At 48.4% G+C, this 17,520-nt stretch overlaps 1 protein-coding gene across 1 annotated transcript in view; it reads left to right on the top strand.

Moving 5' to 3' along the window:
* The window catches only part of CA12 (carbonic anhydrase 12), a 56,196-nt gene that overhangs the window by 9,348 nt on the left and 29,328 nt on the right, over positions 1-17,520 (top strand). The gene's annotated exons all lie outside the window — the stretch shown is intronic.

The raw sequence follows: 17,520 nt of genomic DNA, 5'->3' as shown, positions 1-17,520 counted from the left end.
CTTGAGACAGCAGTGAGGGAGCACGTGCAACTAAAAGGCTGATTTCATTAAGAACAGGTCTCGGCTTTACCCAAGGTAGAGAGGCTCAGCCAACTCCAGACACCCCTGTGAGCTCTCCCCCAGTCCAGCTGCCGTCCTGAGTGTGAAGAGGCACAGAGAGCTCTGAGGAGAGAGGCGAGAAAGGCCAGAACATGTTTTTCATACCAGAGAACTGAATTCCTATCCCTGTGTGTTGGGGGATTTCCCCTAAGGCTAGCAATCCAACCCACTATCATTTTTGCGATCTGTGCTGTAGTTCCAGTCACTGCTAATTGAAGTTGGGACATCCAGGCTCTGTTAGGATGTGGTGTGGTGTGGTGTGGTTCACCCACTCAGAATTATTTCTCATCTCTTCCGAGCTGCAGAATTGAGGTTTGTGTGTTCTGGGGGCATCTTGGCCTGCATTTCAGTGTTCGCATCTGGCCTTCCCAGCAGGGTCAAACAACAGGGAAGCTAGGATTGGTTCCTAGAGGTAGGTATAGAGGCAGGGGAGTAAGGGGAGGCAGAACTGGAGAGTGCACAGAGCCCAGAACCAGGCAGACCTCCATGAATATCTGCGAGGCTGTTTTCTGGCTGGAATGGCCTTAGGAAAGTAACTTAACTTGTTGGAAAATAACTTAACTCCCCTCTGAACTTCAGGGTTTTCAACTACCAAATGGAAGTTTGGATCAGCAGCCCCAGTGTCCCCGGGGACACTCGAAGAACTAGAAATGAAACAGGTGGGAGCATGCTGGGGAGAAAAGCCCAACCCCTTCACTCCTGCCCTTTAGCAGTCACAAAGGTACCTTGTTTGATTTTGTTAGAAACGCGAATTCTTGGGCCCATCCCAGATCTACCACAAACCAAAAACTAAGGGGGGCTGGGCGCCCCTGCAGTCTCTTTGCACAAGTCCACTAGGGGCTTCTGATGCCCCAGTCCAAGCCTGAGAAGCACCGGCCTGCTGCAGGGAGGATTAAGTAAGACAATGTAGGGAAAGAGGCTGGTGGTGCTTGGCACAGAGCAAGCACTTAATACAGCTAATCACCATTTTCTTCCCCCCGCCCCCCCCCACAGGGGGGGATTATAGTAGCTAATATGTGGGAAAATGCCTTGTAAGCTCTGTAGCCCCAGACAAATGTGAGCTGTGTTAGAAAGGGCTGGCTTCTTCATGCTTTGCTGAATTGCCTGAGTTTTTAATAGCAAGGGGGTTATTGAACAAATAGGACATTTCCTTTGTGAGAAAGAAAGGGATTAAGCAAAAAATACAGACTCCTCACAGGCCAGAATGTTCTTTCTAGCCATGTCCTTCAGGCCATGGTGAAGTCAGACCTCATCTCCCTGGTGCTTTTTGGCCTCTAGGGACCAGTCCCTGAGACATCCTCAGCCTCTCAGCCCAGCCCCCGAGGAGCCTCAAGGCTTATCCTTAATTTGGAGCCAGGGTGGAGGCCCTGAACCTGGGAAGAAATCGGAGGTTGGACTGTTAGGATTTGGAGCTAAGTAAGCCTAGCCCTAGACAGGAACCCTCACCCACCAGAGGGAGAGTAAAGCCTTGGGACTGTAGGGTGAGAGTGGGCTGACCAGAGCAAGGAGCGGGTCCTGTCAGCCTCTGGCTTTGCTTAGACTTGCCCCTTCTGCTTCGTGCCCCCAGGCATCCAGGTGAGGACAGAGCACAGCCCTCCAGGAGTTGGTGAAAGCCCTTGGCAACCCATCCTCAGCACGTAAAGAGATGAGCTCTGGGGTAAACTAGCTCCAAAGGAAGATTTAAGCCAAAAAGGCTTAACTTCAAAGCAGATGTGTGAAGGAGGCTCCAGGCAGGGACTGGAAAGTCTGGTTTTCCACGAAGAAGAGAATGGATCAGAGATTGTTCCAGCAATTTCCTGGGGAGGGAGGGAGGGAGGGCCCTCTTTTCTGCTCTGCTGCTGTCCTCCTGTGCAGCAGCCACCACAGGGGTGAAGGGTGCAGGCATCACTATGGAGCCCAGAAGCACAGCCAGACTTCCGGGAGCCACACCGGGTGGCCATGGACAAAGACGATAATTCATTGATTCTCAGATACACATTTTTTCCCTATATTTTAGCGTCTCTGAAATAGGGGTAGATCATCAGTGGTGTCCGGAAGCAATGAAATAGGGTAGTTGATCCACGAATGCTCGCTGAGAAGCCCTCTGTCACAGGCCAAGAACACAAGGAAAGGAGCTGAAATGATTAATTTCCACAATTAAGTAGTGAAAACAGTGAGAGCAAAGCGGTCGAAGACTAACAGCCAGTATGTACAGTGTCCAACACAGCACATAGCAATGATGGGGAACCATATTTGATTTTCAACTGTAACTTTTTCCAATTTTCAGTTCATGTACACTTTTTGGTAGTGTTCAATAGTATTACAAGTATATAAACAAAGTGATTTGGGTGCTCTATATATGTATATGTGTGTGTTTCAACAAAAGTACTTCTTTAAGGACCAGGCAAGCTCCCTAAATCCCTGACAAGCACTGGATTTTATGCCAACCAGGAAGGAACAAATACAAGGACAGCACTTCCTTCTGTCTGTAAAGGTTGACTCAGAGCTGGTCTAGCCCTGCACAGTTTGTTAAGCTCCTCTTAACATTTTAAACGGTGTTGCAATCATTAACTTGTGACCAGATCAGCGTGTGACGTCTGGGCAAACTGGATGAGACCCGCCTGGATCTTGGAAGGATACCTGGGCAGTCAGGGCAAGGGGTTCATGCAGTCCCCACCTTCTGGGACAGCTGGCTCAGGAAAGGTTCCTTGGCTATGATGAAAGTGAGATTTACCTAAAGCAGGCAGCGCTGACATTGGCCAATGATAACAACAGCCGCTCCTGGTGGTAAAAAGAGTATCACTCTTCTAAGGTCCCTTAGAAGAAGGGAAACCTGCAAGTGGAGTGGGGAACGGAGGAAAGGTGACTGAAGGTTGTAGAACAAAGATACTCTGTAGCAAGTCTGAGGCAGTCGTGCAAATGACTGTGTTTGCCTTTTAGTTTTGGCCACCAGGAACCCTAGGGCAAATTGATTAACTGTCTATTGTCCTACGACCCAGATCTAAAGAACCTTCCACCTATTACCCTTCCAGGTTCTAGATTATTGTTCCTGCTCCTGAGCCAAATTGTTATAACAGATAGATTTTGGGAATTTTTAGCTAGAAGGGACCTTAGAAGAGTGATACTCTATTTTTCTACCACTCTTTTTTTCCACACCTCTCCGAGGATACTGTTGTTTCAAAGATTTTCTATAACAAATTGATATGTTAGTGAAATAGTTAATTGTCCCCATTTGTTATTATTCAAAGACAGACACAGAAGCCCATCAAAGTTTTCAGTTAGCCCAAGGTAATTGGCTCACACTCACGCTACCATACTGATGAATCCTGAGGGCAGGGGACTGGACTAGATGCTGAAGAAATGGTGCCTGAGGCATGGCATCTGTCATGCTGGGACTGGGAATCTGGGAGGACACCATGAATTGGATAGGGCCTTCCAGTACAGAGAGAAGCGGCACGGAAGAGACCCCACCTTGTGTTTGGGGAAAGGACTAGAGAAAGCTTCCTAGAGGAGGGGATATCTAAGCTGAGACCTGGAGGAACGATAAAAGCTCGCCAGGAGAAGGGCAGGACATGGAAAGGCACTGGGGGCCGAGGGACAAATTGTTCCGTGACCACCTAGGCTGGTACGTTCTGGGAACGACCAAGGAACTTGACATGAGGGGTTGGGGCAACACGCTGGGGCCAGAGTGAGAGGAGCTCCTGAGCCAGCTGAGGAGGTGGGGCCTCATTCGGACTGCTGGAATGTTCCAAGTCAAAACCTGAGGGGATCAGATAAGCATTTTATTTTTTAATTTTTTTTTAAGATTTTATTTATTTATTTGACAGACAGAGATCACAAGTAGGCAGAGAGGCAGGCACAGAGAGAGAGAGGGGGAAGCAGGCTCCCCGCTGAGCAGAGAGCCCGATGTGGGGCTCGATCCCAGGACCCCTGAGATCATGACCTGAGCTGAAGGCAGAGGCTTTAACCCACTGAGCCACCCAGGGGCCCCAGATAAGCATTTTAGAAGGACGACGTTGGCTGCAGGGTGGAGAGTGAAAGGAGTGTGAAACGCTAGACAGAGGGAGTTAAGAAGGCTGTGGGAGAGGGGCTTGGGGGTGCTGAACCAAGGGAGGGGCAATGGGGGTGTTGACCTGTTGGTAATTCAGCTGGAAATGTTGACACCTAATAGAAATGTAGACACGATGCAGCCTGCTTGTGGAGGAGTGTCTGTCTGTTCAAACTGGCATCCAGACTGCCGTATTGCCTAGGTGTGACCCTGGGGTGTGGGGGTGGGGTTGGAGGGGGACGAAACTGACACAGCCAAATCCCAGCCCTATTTATGAATGAGGCAAGGGAAACTCAGGGTTCCGCAGTGGCCCGAACAGAGCACGAGGCGCCAAGCCAGGACCAGAACCTGGGTCTCCGGAGTCCCATCCCATGTGCTTTCCTGGTCGTTCGGCAGATGCTTATTTATAGCAGGTGTTGTGTGCCCTACACAACACATCATGACACTGTGTAAGTGCCACTGAGGAAAGGTGAGGGTTTTTTTTTTTTTTTTAAGTAGATAATCGAATTTTCCAGGAACAAATTATGCCAAATTAACTTGTTTTTCTTCCCCTCATTGGGACAAAAGGCTTAGTGGTTAAGAAAACACAATAGACTTAATACCTTTTGACATAGATAAACATTGGATACGGTTCCTTGTGCCACACTCATGGGAAATGTAGATCAAAGACCGGTGTGGTGGCTAGGGGGGAAAAATTAATAGATTCCAGCCATTGTTACTGTTGGCAACACATGGATGTTACTCTGGTTGGGGTTCCTCTAGAGGTAACCCTGAATCTATTTCCTACTCAGATTCTTTGGAAGAGGATGGGCAGCTAAAGAAATGTGGGGGTGGGAGTCGGGATGGGAGTCGGAAGGAACCATAGTAGATGGGAGAACAGGAAGCAGAGGACGGATGCAGGTGAAGAAGCCGGTCAGACAAGTGGGTCAGAGCGAGCAGGCTGGGCGGTGGGGGCAGAAGGAGCATCCCTGTGCGAGTGTGGCCGCTGCGGGATGAGGGCAGCCTGCAAAGACTGAAGGGATGATGAATGCCAGGCTGCTGTGCTCTGCCGCTCTGGGTGCTGGGGAAGGAGAGCATGTGTGTCACTCACACACAAACACACACTCGCACACACGCATGCCTGCGTCCGTAGTCATGTGCATGGCTACATCCTGGGATACGTCTACACTCGCACACACGCCGACGGCCATCCCCTAGCCAGTGAACTGGGCTTCGCCTCTCAGCTGGCTTCTGACTTATGGTATGGGCGTTTCTATCCCCCTGCTCAGAGAGGTACTCCTCGGGTGAAATCTTCAAGGGACTCCTCAGTCCTTCTTCCTGGCAGTTCCACAAGAGCCTCCACGGCTCTTGGCAAACCTTTTGGTGATGCTTCCGCCTGTCCACCAGTAAGGATGATGTAGGGAAATTTCCATCCCTGAGTGAGACTGAGCATACAAGTCACACTGAGTGTGCAAAGCTGCCTGATCAGCAAACTTGTTAATACCTTGGAGAAAACTCAGCTGTAGGAGCCTAACGTTCTTCTTGCACATAACTGCCGTACGAAACACAGATATTTCTTCCATTAATAGCCAAGGGTTTGCTTCCCAGTGAGGATTAACTTGTTCAGTTACCACTGGAGAAGTTTTTCTCTCAATGGCGGTTTTCCTTTTTGTTTTGTTTTGTTGTGAGCATAAGCCCGCTGCAGGCAGGGCAGTGTTCCAGGGCCTCTGCTGGGTACAGGGGGGTGAGCAAGGAGCCCTTCCCAGCCTCAGGGAGAGTCATCCAGGAAAAGGATGTAGCCGCACGGGGGTTGCTCAGGCAGATGCACAGACCCCAGCCCAGGGAAGGTGCTCAGGAAACATTTGTTGAGTGAATGCGGAAGAACGGTTTATCTCTCTGTTTATTTTTGACTCTGGGAGTCAGGGAAGGCACCAGGGAGAGGGTAACACTCGATCTGGGGTGATGGGGTTTCCGAGGTGAAAGCAGGTGGAAAGCAATGCCACATCACCCTGCATAGCTCATTCCAAGTATGGGGAGACCACAGGGAACCCTGGATCTGTTTTCTGTGAGGTGAAGAGGAGGACTTCCTCTAAACGGTTGGCAAACAGCCCTCAAGAGAGAAAGGAAGCATTGATACAATTTAGCTCAGAAGGATGTGGGGCCCAGCATGTCTTGGGAGCCTATCACTTCTGGACAGCAATCTGATGCTACCACATGCATTCCTCACAATGGGAATGGGAGGTGGGGGCCGCCGCTTTCATTCTGTGAGCGAAGCTCAAGGCATCTGGAGGATGTGCCTGAGGTCGCACAGCTTTTAGGTGGCCCAGCTGTGATGGGCAGCTTGGCCGGATGGCTCCTGAGCCCATGACCTTCCTGCTGTACTTTGTGCCTTTTGGAAGAGGAGATGGGAATTAGCCTGCAGAAAAATTTCAGGTGAGAGAGACCCATGCAAAAGCCAGTTTTCTCACTAAAAAAGGAAAACTGGGGGAGTAGCTTTGCAAAACAGCAAGAGGGCAATAGGTCAGCTATCGGAAAGCACTTCCTCCTTGTGAAAGGGGGGAAGTGAAGAACCGAGTCAACATCGGGTCCAGGTTTAGAGGCCAGTCACCCTTCGCTTTAGTTCAGGATCCCCCATGGATGACTGTACAAAGTTCGAGTCTTTTATCAGATCCCTTTTCTTCATTATTTCCAGACTCCCCAGGGAATACTGACAAGGTCACAGATGCCTCCATCGCTGTTCCTCCCCTCTGGCTCTGGACAGTCACCCAGGGCGAACCTGTGGGTCACGGCTCCCCAGCCTGTAACCACTGCCACTGCCTGGGCTCCGTGCCCGCTAAGGCACTTTGGGAGCCGCCACAGTGGCCAGTGTGAAGGGCTGGGGTCGGAGGCCAGCCTTGCTGCTTACCGGCACTGTGACTTTGGGCATATCATCTGACCTCTGTGCCTCTGTCATCTCCTCTATTTATTTATTTGACAGAGAGAGAGAGCACTAGCAGGGGAGAGGGAGAAGCAGGCTCCCTGCTGAGCAGATGTGCGACTTGATCCCAGGACCCTGGGATCATGTCCTGAGCCGAAGGCAGACGCTTAGCCACCCACTGAGCCAAGCAGGCACCCCCTACTGCCTGTTTTTGTAGATAAAATTTTCTTGGCACACAGCCGTACTCACCATTCACACGGTTCCTGGGAGGCTGTGGTGAAATGAGGCAGGGCTGGCAAGTAGTGACAGAAACCGTACAGCTCACAAATCATAAAATACTGGCCATCTGGCCTTTTGCCAGAACATGGCAGCCGACCTCTGATACAGAATGAGGCATGGCACATAGTGAGTGCTCATTACATGGTAGCTTAAAAAAAACAAAAAAACTCATTAAGCCTTGGAATTGAGCAAAAATTTCAGTTCAGACCCTGGGAGGACAGTCAGTCTAAAAGAAAAATCCTTAACAGATGTCTCTGTGCACAGTATTTCCTGAGGGCAACGATCATTCCTTTGCCGATGGGTCCCCCACCATCACGTAGGCACCAGTCTTGCTCACCTGGCCCAGAGTCCTCCTGTGTTCCCTCTTCCCTGTCTCCAGGCCTCTATTCCTCTTTCTGGCCCAGGATGATTCACAGTGAGAGCACCCAGTCCCTTCAAGAAAAACCTCCACACTGTATGGTCTGGCCCTTCTCGCTTATGCCCAAATGAGGCAGTCCCAATAGTCCAGTCCAGCCTCCTCAGCCTCTGCACTATGAACATTCTGGGCAGGATAATTCTTTGTAGTGGGGGGCTGTCCTGTGCATGGCAGGATATAAAGCCTCATCTCTGGCCTCTACCCACTAAGTGCCAGTAGCACCTGCCAGCTAGGACTCCAGAATGTCTCTAGACATGGCCAGATGACAATGTTGAGAATACGGACTTGAAGTCTGAAATACCATCACAAGTGGGACAACAACATTCCTGTCTAAGACACCTAAATATATATTTAGTGTTCTTGGCATGGACGCAGACCTGTGAAAGATGCATCTAGTTTGTATCACTGGATCACTAAATAGAACACTCAGCAGCATCCCAGCCTGAAGCACCCCGTTTGGATAGTCTCGGCTGGGGCTACAGTTTCAGGGAGACCCTGGGTGGGGCCCTGCCTCACGTCCGTGTAGCTGAGAAGGCTGGTCAAAGTGCTCCATCAACAACATGGGGAGGGCCTCCCCATGAACCCATTTATGCTTCCTTCCCCAGAATCTGGAAGTTGCTTATGAACCCCATACCTGCCCCACCCCTCGTCCAGGCCAGTTTTTCAGCTTCATCGGTTTGTACATCTGCTTCGACCTCAAGTGACAGGAAGAAAGGGCTGGTGGCTTTAAAAGAAGAGTTTATTCACCAATTCACTTATTCTTTTCACCTGGCCTGAACTTATTCTTGGTGGGCTGGTCCTAGGATTAGAGATAAGCATGATGAAGCCCTTGCCTTCAACGAGTTGACAGCCAAGGGCCCAGCAGACGTGTGAGCCAGCAATTACAGTGGAGCAAATTAAGTGCTGGGACACGGGGCACTGGTGCTGTGGACACCGAGGGAGCACGAAAGGTCTCCGTTTGGGGGCGAGAGTGGCTGTCAGGCCTGCCTGAGGAGCTGATTCTTGAAAGACAAAGGAATTAGGCAAGGAGTCTGTGGGAACGTTACTGTGGGTGCAGTTAGGGTGGAGCAAGGCTTTCTGTGGTGGACCACAGAGGTCTGAAGAGGGAGTGAGAGCACGTGGCACAGAGACACATTCAGGTGTCGGCTGCCTAGTGTTGGAGGAGTGGTGGTGGGAGACTCTTACTGCTGGGTCTCTGGTGTTTCAGCAAGTCTGTGGGAAGAGGTGCTGATGGCTTTGGTTCCAGACTATCATTTCAAGGACGTTTACACAGCGGATCACTTTATAGGCTAGCGCGGGTATCTCCCTGTAGGGCAGAGAGCAGATTTGTTTGCTGTCCAGTAAGATAAAGACAAGGTCTCCCTTGGGAGTAAAGTTGGGCATCCTTGCTGATTGCCGCTCTAGAAGATTGGGATTTCCTAAATGGGGAGTTGCATGGCAATGCTGCTGAGCAGTTGGCACACGCAGGTGTCACCCAGCCCTCATCGTGGTGCCCCGTGGAACCGGGCTTGGCAAACAGGCGCAAATGTTGCTCTGCTATTGCTGTGAGTAATAAGCTGTCCTTTCTCTCCAACTCAGGAGTCTTGTGTCTTTGCAATGAAGCTGTGGCAGCGTAACTTTTTAGCTTGGGTGAAATTTTAGCTCTCCACCCCCATCCACTCCCTGCCCACGGACCTCAGATTTTTGACAGGTGGCAGTGGGGAAAGCCAAGTCTGGAGAAGGAGGTGAGATCACAGGGGGCTTGAGGGCTGCACTATAGATCTTGGAATAACTCCTAAAGCCTTGAGGAGCGACTGAAGACCTTTCAGCAAAGTAATGTGCGAATATGGTGTGCATTAGCGTGGAGAGGGGAGGGCTGTGGGGTAAGCCCAAAGAAACAGGGCTGGTGAGGGGCACAGATAGGGAGCTGTGGGTCTGAATAAAGGCTGTGCCAGTGGGGACACTGGCAACACCAAGTCTGAAAGAATCTTGGTGTGATCCTTGACAGCACTTTTTCTGATGCAGGAGTCAATCCAGATAATTCATTGCGTGTTTTTTGGTGTCTCTTTAGACCTTTCATGCTGTGATGTTCCTGAAGCATATCTATCGATCGGATAGCTCCTCGTAGGTCCCTCAGTTTGGGTTTGTCCAGGGGTTTCTCATGAGATTCAGGTTGTACATTTTGGCATGAATACCACAGAAGTAATATGTCCCTGCCTGTGCATTTCATCAGGAGGCACTCGATGTCATTGTTGGCGATCATTTTGATCATGTAGTTAAGATCATGCCTGGTAGCTTTCTCCATTTTATTGTTACCATTTTTCCCTTTTATAAATCATACATAATCTGTGGGAAGATCGTTTGAGCCTGGATGTACAAAATTTGAATACTGATAGTTTGAATTTGATTGGTTTGATTTGATTGATTGAATACACTACATACCAGTATCGTATCAATCACTCAATTTCCTGACTTGGAGAATTGTACTGTGATTATGTAAGAGCGTCCTTGTTCTCAGGAGACAGCCATCTAAGTATTTAAGTACCAGAGGGCATGATGTCTAACACTTTTTCTCAAAAGAAAGCCCTGATTTAATGATGGTTCAACCTAAAATTTTTCGGTTTTAGGATGGTGTGAAAGTGACACACATTCAGTAGAAACTATACATGGAATTGTGAGTTTGGGTCTTTTCCTTGGCTAGTGACACCTGGTGTGATCCTCTCCGGTGACACTGGGTGGAGGCAGTAACCCCAGCTCCCAGGCAGCCACCCCAACACGAGATAAACAACTGACACACTTATAACCATTCTTTATCCAGACAACCACTCTGTTTTTCAATTTCAACACAGTACTCAACAGTTTACATGCGATATTCAACAGGCTTTGTGTTAGATAATTTTGCCCAGTTGTAGGCTAGTATAAAGCATGCTTAAGGTAGGCAAGGCTAAGCTGTGATGTTCAGAAGGTTAGATGCATTTTCAAATTACATGGTATTTGCAACTTACAATAGGTTTATTGGGACATTATCCCATCACAGGCTGAGGAAGAACTGTAATGACAATGACAATAATAATCTATGTATAGATGTATATATTGAGAGAGAGTAATAAAGCAGGTGTGACAAAATGTTAACAGCTAGTGATTTTAGGTGAAGAGTATATGGGAATTGATTGTGCTTTTCTTCTTTTTCTGTACGTTAAAAATTTTTCAGAATAAGCTTTTCAAAAAGACACATGAAAGCAAAATCATTATTTCCCTGTGCCTAGCCATGGGATCGAAGGAGAAGATTTGATTCTAGGTTTTGGTGTGGTAAATGGTACCATTCGTTGAGACAGAGAAACTTGAAGGAAGCAAGAGAAGTTTTGGAAGGAGGACGGTCAGAGAGGAAAAGATGGCAAGTTTGGTTGTTCTTTTTTAATTGTTTGTCTATCTGCCTCCCTCTGCAGCCATGTCTGGTTTCAGGAAGCCAAGGGCATCCAGTAGGGGCATCCAGAAGGCAGCAGTTCTGGAGCTCAGGAGGAAACTGGGTAGGGCAGAGGTGGACGGAACCATGGGAAGGCTGACATTAGGGGCAGGGAGCTACAGATAGTGGGAGAGGAAAGGTTTCAGAAACGGGTGGTGGTGGACACTTGTGCCAAGGGCTGCAAGAAAAACAAGAACTGAAGAATCTGTTTGAATTCAGTGGGGCGTGGGCCTCAAGTCAGAGTCACAGAGCAGCGAGTCTGAATGGGAAGAGGCACAAGCCAGCAGCTTAGGCAATTCTTGGAAGATGCTTTGTTGCAAAACGGAGGGGAGAGATCACAGTGAAAGCGAAAGGGGAGGTACTGGTTCTATTAACAGACATCAGAAGTCCACAGCTAAATTCCTTGTGGGGATCGCATTCAGCTTAGATATCCAGCATTGTCCCTGACCTACTGTCTAACCCTGAATGCAGTCACGGTGGGTTACCCCCAGCCTCACACTTTTAACAAAGACGAGCAACCCTCTGTCAGCTAGAGGAGAAGGCTGTATCAATGATTCAAAGCACCAGAGACATTTCCAGACCTCTTCTTGCCAGGAAAAGAGCCAGGCCAGAGGCAGCTTCTGCCCACATCATTTGCTCTCCCACCAACTTCCTTCTAGTGCCAGAAAACACTGCCACACCACCTTGTATGGAATACGCCTATATTAGCATTATGACGCGAGGGTTCCCCTTCTCATTTGAGAGCCTGTTACAAATAATAGCCTCGTTGACCCCTAGACCTGTGTCTCCAGGAAACCAGGCCAAGTCTTCATCTTGCCTTCATGCCGGCTCTAGTCACAGACTTTTTCTTCTTTTTTTAAAAGATTTTATTTATTTGAGAGAGAGAGAGAGCGTGCGCATGCACACACACACACGCACACGCGATGGAGGGGCAGAGGGAGAAGCATGCTCCTTACTGAGCAGGGAGCCCGATGTGAGTCTTGATCCCAGGATCCTGGGGTCATGACCTGAGCTGGTGGCAGACGCTTAACCACCTGAGCCTACCAGGTGCCCCATAGTCACACGCTCTTCTAAAAGGCACACAGGTGAAACACTGCTGCTTGATTCCAGTCAACAGCTATTATACAGACTAACAGGGCAATTTAACCAGAGTCAAATATTTAAACTATAGTAAGAAGCAGTGATACAAATGGATAAACGAATGGTGCTATGTCCATACAAGGGGATAAGATTCAGCCATAAAAAGGAAGTACGGATGACCCATGAAAACACTGTACTGTGGGAAAGATGCCGGACACAAAGCTGCATATTGATTCCGCTGACATGAAATGTACAGAGCAGGCGAATCCAGGGAGACAGAAAGGAGATGAGTGGTTACCAGAGGTTGAGGGAAGGAGGGGCACGGGGACTGAGGTTGGGGTTTCCCTGTGGGGTGGTGAGAATGTTCTGGAGCTAAAGAGTGGTGATGGTTACCCACCACAGTGAACACACCAAATGTCACTCGTGGTAGATTTATATTATATATATTTGACCACAAGAAAACATTGATTGATTAAAAATTTAAAAAGCAATCTTACCTTGGCAAGGGAGGGTAAAAGCTCTGGCTCTGACGTCAAGGCCTTCGATCTGAGGAGGGCTTTTCATCAGCTCTTCTCTTCTGTGGCTGCAGGTTAGAATCACCTGGGCAGCTTTTCAAAGCTTTCTGTGTGTTGACCCCACCCAAGACCCATTAAACCAGATCTCAGGGGCTGGGCCGGGGGCAAACTGAAAAGCCCTTAGAGATGCCAGAGTAGGTCCAGAGTGAAGAAATACCGCTCTACACCAGCAGTTTTCAAAGCGTGGGCTCCAGACCAGCAGCATCACCTGGGAACTTGGTAGAAATGCAGAGTCTGGGGCTCCACCCCAAACCTGCCGAATCAGTAGCTGTGGGGGCGGGACTCAGCAATCTGTTTAACAAGCCCTCCAGGAGATTCTGATGCTCACTCACATTTGACAACTGCTCTGAGGTTGGACTCAAGAAGAAATTAAGGAGAGCTTTCCTCAACTAGTGAGGGTTTACTGAGCATCTACTGTAATTTTGGTTCTGTGATAGGTGTGCAAATATGGAGACCTACCTCAGCTCTCCTTAAACATCTACTAGGTGGGGTTCTAGGAAAAGAAATTGTACATTAACATGAGATAAGTCTTTTTAGGGAAAAATTGTATCCCATTATATGTCCGTACAATATTTTGTTTATCTGTTCATGTGCTGATGAATGGACTTGGGGTATTTCCACCCTTTGGCAACTGGGAATAATGCTGCCGTGAACACTGATGTCCACGTATGTGCTTGAGTCCCTGATTTCAGTTCTTTTGACTATCTACCTAGGAATAGAATTGCTGATCGTATGGTAATTCTAACTTTAAGGAACTACCACGCTGTTTTCCACATTGGCCGCATCATTTCACATTCCCACTGGTGATGTACACTTGGGGTGATGGAAACAGATCTGGAAACGGATAGTGGTGATGGTTGCAGAGCAGTGTGAATGTGCTTAATAGCACGAATTCACTAAGACATTGTTAAAATGTAAACTTTGTGTATATTTTACCATAATAAAAAAAAATTTAAAAATGAACTGAGCCATACAGTTTGAGAAAAGGAAGTTATGTTCCTAATAGTCAACACTGAATAATTACCCCAAACATAGTATGTTTCCAGAATTACACATCTAATAGTACATTGAAAAGATGATGTCTGCAGGCTTTTCTATTCAGAGATGCTTGAGCATGGAGAAAGAATATTTTTTTTTAAAGATTTTATTTATTTATTTGACAGACAGAGATCACAAGTAGGCAGAGAAACAGGCAGAGAGAGAGAGAGGAGGAAGCAGGCTCCCTGCCGAGCAGAGAGCCCGATGTGGGGCTCAATCCCAGGACCCTGGGATCACGACCTGAGCCGAAGGCAGAGGCTTTAACCCACTGAGCCACCCAGGCGCCCTGAGAAAGAATATTTTTAATATTCTTTTTAAAGAGGGTGGACCAGGACATCTGGCTTGGCTGTGGACTTCACATTTTTACACCACGATTCATTTGTGAATGAGTCAAGGAAGACCGAAGGGAAGATTGTGGGTTGAGCATTGACCAGTAACTGGAGCCTGCCCAGGTTTCATCAGTGGGCTGAGGCTATTCCCAATGTAGCAACTTGTTTAACTTATTGGTTAGTCGCAGCTGTTGCTCAAGAACCATTTGTGGGACACTAGAGTTTGCCAGGCTCTGGGGTAGGAGTCAGGGACCCAAGAGTGAGAGAGGCAAGCTGAAAGCCAAGTGCAGTATTCTCAGGCTCCAGGAGGAGCAGCATCACCTGGGGGCTTGATGACAGCCACTGGCCACCCTCGGAGTGCCTGATTCAGTGGGTTGGGGCCAAGAATCTGCATTGCTAATGAGCTCTTAGGTGACCCGGATGGTGGTGGTGATGATGATGATAATGCTTGCCCAGCTGTTCTCCTGGGGTAGGAAGATACAGAGTATTATTTTGGTAAGTGTAGATGTTGTTAGGAAAAGAGAAATACACAGAGGAGGGGGACAGTTTGTCCTGCCTTAGGGGGTGAGATGGGCAGGGAGAGGTATCTGCCCTTGGACCTCTCCTCTCCCTCACAACCCTAGCATTACTGGGGAGGGGGGTGCCTCCAGATTACTGGGGAGGGGGAAGGGCTTCTGAGGGCTAACAGAGAGCTGAGCTGGTGGCCAGTCTTACAGCTCACCTCTTCCTCACTCCCCCACCCCTCCCCCGAAATGGCTAAGCCAGAAATGATCCCCAAACACTGCTTCACCCCAATGTCAGCCCCTCCTCTCAAGCTGGCCCAAACACGAACAGAAATAACAAAGAGGAGAGTCTCACATAGAGTAAATATGAAAGCATCTTTAGAAAACTTCCCCTTGGGGCGCCTGGGTGGCTCAGTGGGTTAAGCCGCTGCCTTTGGCTCAGGTCATGATCCCAGGTCCTGGGTTCGAGCCCCACATCGGGCTTTCTGCTCAGCAGGGAGCCTGCTTCCTCCTCTCTCTCTGCCTGCCTCTCTGCCTGCCTCTCTGCTTGTGATTTCTCTCTGTCAAATAAATAAATAAAATCTTAAAAAAAAAAAAAAAAAGAAAACTTCCCCTTATGGGGCCCCTGGGTGGCTCAGTTTGTTAAGGGACTGCCTTCAGCTCAGGTCATGATCCCAGGGTCCTGGCATCAAGCCCCACATTGGGCTCCCAGCTCAGCGGGGAGCCTGCTTCTCCCTCTACCACTCTCCTTCTTGTGTTCCCTCTCTCTCTGTCTCTCTCTCTCTGTCAAATAAATAAAATCTTAAAAAAAAAAAGAAAGAAAACTTTCCCTTTTGTATTAACCTGTAGCATAAAATCCAAGAAAGCAGAACAGCCTTCAGCAATCTCCCTTTAAGCTTTGTAAATAACAAGTAACCCTGACTCTCCAGCCCTCCCTTACAGCCCTGTCTCTGACTCATTTGCAACCTTAACAAAGGAAAATGCCAGTTTGATTCCTTGGCCTCCACTCGTTTATAATAAAGTCACAAGACCTCTTCCATCAATTATTAACCCACACCCCTGCTAGCCTCCTTTCCTCCTGGGCAGGATCCTGGTCTTTATGGCCATGCCTCTCCACTTGACCGGCAGGAAGACTGGCAGAATTGGCAGAATGTGGCCTTGTGCAGGGGGCACAGAACCCAGCCAGGTGGACTCTGCGGGAACTCGATACTATTGATAGGTTGAATCCCCTGGACTTCTGTGAGAAGCTGTGTCTTTTAATCAACTTCGGAAGTAAACTGCAGGAGCTATAAAGTATATATTAAACTTATTTTTTTTTAGATTTTTTTTTTTTAATTTATGTATTTGACAGATCACATAGCAGGCAGAGAGGCAGGCAGAGAAAGGAGGAAGCAGGCTCCCTGCTGAGCAGAGAGCCCGATGCGGGGCTCGATCCCAGAACCCTGAGATCATGACCTGAGCCGAAGGCAGAGGCCTAACCCACTGAGCCACCCAGGCGCCCCTATATTAAACTTTTTTTAAAGACTTTATTTATTTATTTGACACAGAGAGAGAGATGATCACAAGTAGGCAGAGAGGCAGGCAGAGAGAGAGGGGGAAGCAGGCTTCCCGCCAAGCAGAGAGCCCAATGCAGGGCTCGATCCCAGGACCCTGAGATCATGACCTGAGCTGAAGGCAGAGGCTTAACCCTCTGAGCCACCCAGACGCCCCGATATTAAACATATTTTTAAACGTGGCTTCAACATCCCGACAATAGCCTGAGGACGTGTGGTTTCAATATGGACTTAGAGGGTCCGAAGGCTGCCTTCCCCTCTGAATGGGGTCCTGGGGCTTAGCCGTGTTCTGGGTGGCTCTAGGCACAGGACCGTGACTGGTGGCCCTCAGGGAAAGAAAGGTATCAGCCCCCTGAAAGGGGGACCTTTCTAACAGAGGAGTGTATGTGAGCAGATGATGCCGGGTGATTCTCTGCCTTGTCATAGGGCGATGCCCAGCTTGGGAAAGGGGAAGCCAGATGAATCCTCGGTTCTTTCTGAGTTGAAACATCACATGCATATAAAATACATAAGCTCTCTGCTGCAGCAAGACCTATAAACTTGCTGTGCCCCGTCTCTGGAATGCCATTCCTCTGGTTTTGCTATGGTTGGCTCAGTCCCATTCCTTGACTTGTTTTAATGGCACCTCCTCCGAGAAGCCTTCCTGTAGCATCTGGTCCACAGTGATCCTTCTGTTTTCTCCATCCTCATCCTTGCTTATTTCCTTCACAGCACTGATTGCAGACTGGAATAATTTTAGTTACGTATTGGTTTGTTTCTTTGCAATTTATTGCCTGTCTCTTCCACTGGGATGCAAGCTCCATGAGGACAGAGACCAGATCTGTTTTGTTCCCTAGCACATCTTCGGTGCCTAATACAGTGCCTGGTATTTGTTGAAGAAATGAATGAATGAACTTCCAAATTAAGCAGCATTCCAAGGAAGAGTATTTAGTCAACATCTGAGTATGCATTTTTAATGACAAATGTAATCTATTTCCCTAAATGTGTATTCAAATTTGATATACAATCTGTGATCACTTCCATTTAAATATACACGCTGGGACAAGGTTCATTTTTATTATACAGTCAGATCCCCTTAGAAAACAAACTTTGGGAGAATAACCAAAAGCTCTTATTGGACTGAAACTTTGACTGTTGATCGAGAAAAAAGTGTGTCAACATTCAAAATATGTAAACCTTGCCATGAGAGTTTTAGCCGCTGGAGCAGGTTTTGGTCTGACGGCGTGTTCTGAGGCAGCTGTCTGCACACATTCATATGGACGCAGGCAAGAGGGTACCTCAGAG

Source organism: Lutra lutra, chromosome 7, assembly GCF_902655055.1.
Source record: "Lutra lutra chromosome 7, mLutLut1.2, whole genome shotgun sequence".
NCBI classification, from domain to species: Eukaryota; Metazoa; Chordata; class Mammalia; order Carnivora; family Mustelidae; genus Lutra; species Lutra lutra.
This window is presented reverse-complemented; position numbering and strand designations above follow the sequence as displayed.